Source organism: Lactuca virosa, chromosome 7, assembly GCF_052849685.1.
Source record: "Lactuca virosa cultivar CGN04683 chromosome 7, Lactuca_virosa_CGN04683_v6, whole genome shotgun sequence".
Lineage (NCBI taxonomy): Eukaryota > Viridiplantae > Streptophyta > Magnoliopsida > Asterales > Asteraceae > Lactuca > Lactuca virosa.
The window spans coordinates 189,338,449-189,348,078 of NC_136432.1; the positions used below are offsets into that span (position 1 = coordinate 189,338,449).

General features: G+C 39.1%; 1 long non-coding RNA gene across 1 annotated transcript; it reads right to left on the reverse strand.

The window, feature by feature from the left end:
• Positions 1–5,127: 5,127 nt before the first annotated feature.
• LOC145125581 (uncharacterized) lies at positions 5,128–8,694 on the reverse strand. Its single transcript, XR_013716063.1, has 2 exons — positions 8,243–8,694; positions 5,128–5,288 (listed from the first exon to the last, which is right to left on the reverse strand). It is a non-coding gene; the product is annotated as an uncharacterized LOC145125581 (long non-coding RNA).
• Between the last annotated feature and the right edge of the window lie 936 nt (positions 8,695–9,630).

A 9,630-nucleotide genomic window follows, 5' to 3' on the forward strand; every position in this document is an offset into this window, starting at 1 on the left:
CCCAAAGTCAATCACGCAGGCTCGCAACATATCTTCCAAGGTTTTGATAGTCCTCTCACTTTGTCCGTCGGTCTGTGGATGGTAGGCTGTACTCATGTCCAGCCTAGTTCCTATGGAACTTTGTAGCGACTGCCAGAACCTAGAAGTGAATCTACTATCTCTATCTGAGATAATGGATATGGGAACACCGTGCAGTCGTACAATCTCCCTAATGTAAGTTCGTGTAAGTTTCTCCATCTTGTCTGTTTCCCTGATAGGTAGGAAGTGTGCGGACTTGGTCAATCTGTCGACGATGACCCATATGGTATCAAGTCCACCCGTTGTCTTGGGCAACTTGGTAATGAAATCCATAGTGATCCGCTCCCACTTCCATTCTGGTATCTCAGGCTGTTGTAGAAGACCTGAGGGTTTCTGGTACTCGACCTTGACCTTCGCGCAAGTAAGGCATTTACTTACGAAGGTAGCAATTTCTGCTTTCATGTTAGGCCACCAGTATAACTTTTTAAGATCCAGATACATCTTATCTGAACCTGGGTGGACGGAATAACGAGTGTTGTGCGCCTCGTTCATGACTAAGTCTCTGAAACCACCAAGTTTCGGGGTCCAGATTCGGTCCATGAGATAATAAGCTCCGCCACCCTTAACTTCTAAGTTCTTATCCATCCCTCTCAGGGATTCACCCGCCACATTTTCAGGTTTCAAAGCGTCGAGCTGAGCCGCCTTAATTTGTGTGGACAAGTGTGAATGGATAGTCATAGTCAATGACCTGACTCTACGACCAGAATATTCTTTCCGACTTAGGGCGTCAGCTACTACATTGGCTTTACCCGGATGATAACGAATTTCGCATTCGTAATCACTGAGTAGCTCGACCCACCGTCTTTGTCTCATGTTAAGCTCCTTCTGGTCGAATATGTGTTGTAGGCTCTTGTGGTCTGTAAAGATAGTGCTCTTTGTACCGTACAGGTAGTGTCTCCAGATCTTCAGAGCAAATACTACTGCTCCTAGTTCAAGATCGTGGGTAGTGTAGTTGACCTCATGTGTCTTCAGCTGTCTTGAGGCATAGGTGATGACCTTACCTCGCTGCATTAGAACACATCTGAGCCCTTGATTCGATGCATCGCAATAGACAACGAAGTCTTCTATCCCTTCGGGGAGGGATAGTATTGGTGCGGTGCACAAGGCTCGTTTGAGCGTTTGGAACGCTCTCTCCTGCTTCTCTTCCCAGTCAAAGGCCACGCCTTTCTGGGTCAGGGTTGTAAGAGGCTTCGCAATGCGGGAGAAGTTCTGAATGAACCTGCGATAGTAGCCAGCGAGGCCTAGAAATTGACGAATCTCCATAGGCATCTTCGGTGCTGACCAGCTCTCAATGGCTTTAATTTTTGAAGGGTCCATGTGTATTCCCTCCTCGCTAACCACGTGCCCTAAGAATTCGACTCGTCGGATCCAAAATTCGCATTTCGAGAACTTCGCATAAAGCTTCTCTGCGCGCAGGGTTTCTAAGACTTGCTGCAGATGTTGACTATGCTCCTCCTTACTACGAGAGTAGATTTGTATGTCATCGATGAAGACGATGACGAACTGATCCAAGTAAGGACGACACACCCTATTCATTAAATCCATGAATACAGCGGGCGCGTTTGTTAATCCGAACGGCATCACTACGAATTCGTAGTGCCCATAACGAGTTCGGAAGGCTGTCTTCGGGACATCCTCCCCCAGCACTCGTAGTTGGTGATATCCGGATCTTAAATCGATTTTTGAAAAGAAATTCGCCCCTTGAAGTTGATCGAATAAGTCGTCTATCCGAGGCAAAGGATAACGATTTTTGACGGTCAGTTTGTTGAGCTCCCTGTAGTCGATGCATATTCGAAACGATCCATCTTTCTTCTTGACGAACAAGACCGGAGCTCCCCAAGGTGTGAAGCTTGATCTTATAAAGCCCTTGCTGATCAATTCGTTAAGTTGACAGGACAGTTCCTGCATCTTTGCAGGTGGTAGACGATAGGGCGATTTGGCTACTGGGGTAGCCCCTGGAACTAAGTCGATTCTGAACTCGACTTGACGTTGCGGAGGTAATCCTGGTAGTTCTTCTGGAAAGACGTCGGGAAAATCGCGTACTACTTGAATGTTTTGAATGTCTTTCGTTTCTTGGCTCACATCGACCACATGAGCAAGGAATGCGCGACATTCATTTCGCAAGAATTTCTGAGCTTGAATGCTCGAGATGATACGAAGGGTTGTGCCGGGTTTGTCGCCATATACTACTAGAGTTTCACTAGACGACAGATTAAGGCGTACAGCCTTTTCGTAACACATGATGTCGGCACGATGAAGACTCAACCAATCCATGCCGATGATGACGTCGAAACTTTTGATTGAGACCAGCATGAGATCGATCGAAAATGAATGGCTATCTAAAGTCAAGGTACACCCTATGAATATGCAGCTAGTGCTCTCTGTCTTCCCATTAGCCATTTCTACAGTGAACGGTTCTTTAAGTGCTCGTGATTTTTGCTTAAGTAATTGAGGAAATTTTTGGTTCACGAAGCTCCTCTCCGCTCCACTATCAAACAGAATGCATGCATCAGAGTTATCGAGGAGAAACGTACCAGTGACCACCGTGGGGTCGGCAACCGCCTCCTCGTGGCCTATAGCCAGAACTCTTCCTACTCCACCGGCATTCCCTGCCTTGGGGCAGTTTCTCTTGTAGTGGCCCACTTCGCCACAGTTGTAGCAAGTTTGGCCCACTCCAGCGCCGGGAACTTGGGTGATTGGCCTCGCCGGAGATTTGCAGAAATGGGCTGTGTGCCCCTTCCTGTTGCAGTTTACACACTGCATTTCCCGACAGGCTCCCACGTGGTGGAAGTTGCATTTGTTACATAGAGGTAAACTTCTGGAGTACTGCTTTATTGGAGCAGCAGCAGTGGCAGGTGCTATCGCACTATGAACTGCCACGATCTGCTGCTTCTTGGCAGCCTTCTTCTTCCTCTTGTCATCCCAGAATTTCCGCTTGGACTCAGCGGTTCTGGCGGGTTCTGAGATGGCCAGGGTGGTTGTTGCGGCCGGGGTACAAACCCCGTGATCAATGAGCCGTTGTGCCAATCGCTTGGCCCTATCAAATGTAGTGGGGTGTGATGCCAATACATTTCCCTGGTATGGTGGCATCAGCCCCCATATATATCTCTCGATTTTCTTTCCCTCCGTATGGATCATGTTAGGACAGAGGGCCACCAGTTCACAGAACCTGGCGGTATACGAGACGATGTCGGAGCCCTTCATGGTTAGGCTCCAAAGTTCCTCCTCCAGCTTTTGGATCTCGCCCCTCGGGCAGTACTCCTCAATCATGAGGTCTTTCATAGTATCCCAGCCCATAGCATTAGCCGTCACAAGAGATAGTGACTTGACATGGCTATTCCACCATGTTAGGGCTTTTGATTCGAAGGTACAAGCGGCAAACTTGACCTTGCTTCCCTCCGGGCATGAGCAGATCTCAAAGACCGACTCTGTCTTCTCGAACCATTGCGAGAGTACAATGACTCCGCCAGTTCCTTTAAAGGACAATGGCTTGCAGTTTGCGAAGTCTTTGTAGGAGCACTCCCTCGAGCGCACGGGGGTTTCAACCTGAATGGACTGAACAGGGGTTCCTCCTCCAGTGGAACCGGACGAATGATATTGGGCCATGGCTATAGCCACAGCCGCAGCTACAGCAGCATTTAGTGCTGCCGTATCGATTTGAGGAGCAGGTGGAGTTGGTGCGGGAGGCTCGCGTCTTGTTGATTTACGTGGAGGCATCTTTGAACTATAAGTTTTAGAAAGATGAAACATTGATAAGAATTTGATAGGAATGATGAGAATGACTCATGGACTAACTCTCCATAGCCCAACAACACAATTGAATAGCACGATATTAACGCCGGAGTTGGCGTCAATCTCCACTACTCGGTCGATAGCTGCTTGACCTTGCTCGGTGTTCCGACCAATCCTACGGACCATTATGGGTAGGACCCTGTCAGCTGAACCTCCCTCAGTGAGGTTATAGAAGCTCCTATCTCTGTGGTAGGGCATGGGCTGCCCCTGTTCCTGACTCCACCTATTCAAGTTTGTGGCCCACAGAGGTGTGGGTCCTTGAAATGCTGGACGAGGGTTTGGGTTTTGAACAGCTGGGGTTGGTTGTTGACTTCTGGCTCCGAGTCAGAACCATCAGAAAAACCTTCAGCTTCGTGATCATCCAAAGGGATTGGGTGATCATCTTCTGGCTCTTCTCCAAGCCATCCAGCATTGCCGTGGTTGGGAAAGTACGGGTCTCCGGGGAGATGGAATCCAGCCATTTAATCTACGCGAGAAAAGAGGTGCAAGATATAACTAAGTAGACGATCTAATTAGATAATTATAAGATGATCTTTATTAGTTACTTCAATACTTGTTTAGAGCATACCAGTTATATGTATTCCAGAACATGATAGACCTTCGAATAAGTGATCCTAACTCTAAGCCCACAACCAAACAAGGACAGGAAATAAAGCAAAGATCGCATATTCTAAGTCTATGACATCCTAGTTACATATAACCTTAGCGTATCCACTAAACAACTATTGACATACTAATAAAGACCTTTAGTTCTCAGATAAATAATTATAGTAACACAAAATACTCCTATAGTATTCTTAAGTTTAATGTTATGTTCTACTGTTCTCATTGTAGTAGTGTTGGTAAGTTTTTAGACTTGTTGCAACCTCACAACCATACTTAGGCACATGCTAATCACTCCTCGGATAATGTAGTTGATCAGGCTACATCGTCCCAGGGTTGACCATATGTCTCTAAATCTACTTATGCTGCCCAACAATCGTAATACTTTTGTTCTGTCCTAGTGACACTGATTTTAGTATGGATGCAGGTATGTATACTTAGTTAAATATTTTATTATTTAAAAGTATAAACTCTTTATCAGAGTATTTTAATCCCGCTTGTGTTTATAGTTCATATATCTTTTATGGGTTGATACACTCGATTCACTATAAACAATGCTCTGATACCAATCTGTCACACCCCAAAACCTAAGAACGGCGGAAACGTTCTGGGGCGGAGGACGTCATGTACAGTATCACAACAATGAATAATAGTAAACAAGCAACAACATCATCCATTGCATTAATAATATAATTTCATGCAAGTGTGTTCTGTCAAGTTGTATAGACACCAAAAATATACATCAAAATGAAGATGAGTCTTGAACGAACTCTGTCTTCTCAAAAACCTGGCTCCGGTACCTGTCTACTGGCGACCTGAGAATACAAGTTATTTTGAAAGAGTTTATCAACTTTAAAGCTGGTGAGATCATTAGTATATTAGTGTCTTGATTGTATGAAAGTGTTTGTAAGTCTTGTAATGTATAAGTTTTTGTAAAAGTTTGTAGGCGTTTGAACTCTCCTAGAAAACCCTATGTTTTCTACTAAAAGTAGCCTTCTACCAAGGCATCTAGTGTCTGTGTGTATGTCTCTTGTAAGAGTGTGTATTTTCCCAAACCCGACTATCATTATCCAAAAATATAGTTTTTACATTATTGTTTATTGTGTGAAATCACAAAGTAAATGTAATGGGAAAATGTTATAGTACTGTAGTGTTGTATTAAGTAACTACTGTTGTACTAACTACTTTAAACCAATTGTTATTTAAAGTACCATGTGATCGGCCTGTATCCTGCTACCGACTCAATAGAAAAACGACGATGTAAGACGTCGTAAGAAATGACGTTTGGCACCCGTAGACTTGCAAGTCCCACTGTAGCGAGCAGCAAGGTGTAGGATAGTCAATCCAGTATAGATCTATACGCAAACTCATACGCTCCCCAATTAAGGAGATTCTGGATACAAAAACAGTCATGGCAGGTAGTGTCATGCCCTGTTTAATGGCTCACATAAATGTATAAATGTATATGTATTTGTGTGCTAGCTGTATTGTGTGTTCTTTCTCTGTCTAGCCTGTATTATGTTTGTTTCTCATCACTCTGTATTATGTTTGTTTCTCATCACTCTGTATTATGTTTGTTTCTCATCATAGTATCTATTGTTTGTTATTGACTCATGTATGAACTGACTCATTGTATGTTTCATTGTTCTAGTAATAGTATTAGTATCTCTCTAAACTACTCCTATAGTAGCTTACTAGCAATGTATGAGCATGTTTGTATACCTTTGCTACCCAAAGGTATGGAACTGAATGAAAGAAGGAACCTTTTATATCTACATACATATACATAATATATAACTAGGATTCAAACGACCTTCGGACAATTAACCTTGATACCCTAAGTCCACAACCAAACAAGGAACAGGAAGTAAGGTAAGCTAGCAGTCCTAAGTCCTTTCAATCCTACTTATATAACTATATCTACATAGATACACAGTATATAAGTTAAAAGAGTTTAATAAAAGTATTTGACAAACAAAAGAGTTTGTAAAACAGTTTGAAGTAAAACAGTTTGGTAAACAGTTTGAAAAGTAAGAAATCCACTTGTTTGGTAGTTATTAATCACATGTGATTGATATAATAACTATAATAGTTCAACTTGTATTCCCCCCCATAAAAGCATTTAAAAACATTTAAAAGGTTAATTAAGGGGTATGAACTCACCTGTAGTGAGTAGGTTGGATGAACGGATAGTATAGGACGCTAAGTGTTAAGTGAAGACTTGAACACACACGCGGATCCTATTTAACATATAATGATACATATATGAATATAATTAGTGTTTAAAACAACTAATCATTGAATTGGGACAACCTTAGGGACTAGTAAACACTTATATTGATGTGTTACAACCATATATGATTGTATATAAGGGGTATATGGCTATACAAGGGAGTGTATGGTTAAAATACACACTATTTGAGTGTGTGCGGCCAGGGTGTGCGGCTACACTTGGTGTGTGCGGCCGTACTTGGTGTGTGCGGCCGTACACACTTGAAGATCATAAGAAATGGCGTTTTTCATGCATATCTTCAAGTGTTCTTGGTGTTCTTGGCTAAAGAGGCTACCTTTTATTTCATTTTTAAGTGTAATTAATAGTTTATTTTTCATTACAATTACAATAACTACTCTAGTAAAATAGAAATCTAAATGTTTGAATAAATTAATTTAGGAGCCCTCTTATGAAATATATATGATTAATTTTCTCATTTAACACTTCATAGTCAAGAATATGAGCGGGGTTACCTCAATAGAGTAATAGACAACAATAATAGAACTACAACCAATGGGTACTTCAATAATAGAACTACAACCAAGGGGTACTTCAATAGTGTAAAGTAAATTTAATTCCTCTGTTTCATCTTTTTTAGCCTACCAAAAAGTTACAAACAATAAAGAGAAATGGGTACATCCTAGTTAAATTCTTATGACTATTTAACTACGTAATTGAACATATTCAACTACATACATGAACATATTCAAGTTCTAAAATCCATAACTTATGTTACTGTTCAGAGAATATCATCAAAGAATCATAAATTACGTCATACTCAAAAGTAGTGTTTAAGCACATGATAATAGTCGATCAAACAGATAGAGCATTATTGCATCATGTTTGTTGAAAAATAGTTATATGATGGTTTCGTGTTGCCATTTTATCGAGAAGGTGGTGAGCTACAAAGTTAGTTTCTCTCACTAATTTTAGAAATATACTATATCCAACATTATAACACAAAAAGGATAAAACCAAAAAAGTATACCATTGATAGTGTTAACTAGTAATAATCCACAAGAGTTTATATCAATACAAGCTGTTTATAATTAAATTGCACACATATACTACGTAAACATTTTGATAAGAACCTTCAGATATCGAAATATGAACCTACTACAAGAGCTATTTTACCACCTATAAATGATCTCAAACAGAATAATATGATATTTACCACATAAACGTCATTTGGGAACCTCAATCATAACTCCTTATTCAAGGCGTGATGATATACCGACATTCAAAAAAAGCACAAATGAATTGTTCTTTTCCCTTGTACATATGCTTAATTTGTGCCAATTCGTTCTTCTATAGAGGAATTTTCTTGCTTTGTTTAGCATTTAATTAAAGCAAAAATCACAAATGTAAAATTTAAGCAACCGATAACATCATTGTTTAAATAAAAAAATCTTCTTTGATTGTATTCGAGAAATCAGATACCAATGTATCGAGTCGAGAAGGAACAACAATATGAAAACCCCAAATAGATGAACTAACCTGAAAGCAATTATAAATTCAAGTGTAGATCTAGATCTGGTGAAACAAGGTGGAAACGAGATCGGAGAGAAGACAAGAAGGAGGTGGTTTTCGACAAGTTAATTTCTTCCTATATGATTTTCCCGTTGATTCAAGGAGGTTGTTTAGGGCAGTAGTTCTGGAAGAGGAGAGGCGGAGAGATGTGGATAAAGGTTGTTTCTGATGAGCGAACGAGCAGAAGTTAAGAGATGAAGAGACTAGAAGATCTAGATATATGAAAAGGCAGTGCTCTAACGGAGTGTTGGTCGTCTTGGCGGTGTTCTTGTCGCTTTTCTGCAGCAAATCGGTGGTGTTCCGGTATTTTCCGGTGTTACTCCGACGGTCTTGCTGGTTGCTTCAAGAGATATTATGAGATTACAAAGTTTAATAGAGTGGGAGTGGATGGGAGTAGCAAGGAGGTGGTAAAGATTTGTTCTTATTTGTTCTGAAAATAATGAATATTCTCATTTGAATTTATATATATATATATATATATATATATATATATATATATATATATATATATATATATATATATATATATATATATATTCATTCGAAATGTGTATAATATATCACATATGTTTACTAATGATTCTATATTGATTATTAATATAATCTAACTAAAAAAAAAAAAAAAAAAAAAAAAAAAAAAAAACAACTCTTTGTAGACTTTAGTTATTTGTTATAATATTATATGTGACTAAAAGTAATTGTCATGATAAAGTATAACTGAAACTTTATAGCCATAATTTATCTTCTAATGCATGTCTAAAAGTAACTAATTATTATCATAAAGTTAAAAAAAAAAAATTGACTATAAGCTTGTTATAGTCACATTATTATAATCAAATGTATGTCTAAAAATAACCATTTGTCATGATAAAGAATAAAAGGTTGTGATTATAATAACTTATGGTTACACTTTTATATTTAAATGTTTGTCTAAAATTAACCAATTTTCATGATAAAGATAAAATATGTGTAGATATAGGTTTCTTATGGTCATAATTTTATTTTGTAATGTACATCTAAAAGTAACAAATTGTCATGATAAAGATAGAAAACTATGGCCGTAAGTATCTTATGGTCATGTTTTTATATGTTAATGTGTTACTAGAGTAACCAATTGTTATGATAAATATTAAAAACATTACAAAAATAGGACTCTTATGGCCATTCATTTATATTCTAGTGTGAATATAAAAGTAGTTAATTATCACGATATGGATAAAAATGGTGACTATAAGTCACTTATGGTCATGCTGTGATATTTTTATGTGTGTCTAAAACTCATAATTGTCAATATATATATATATATATATATATATATATATATATATATATATATATATATATATATATATATA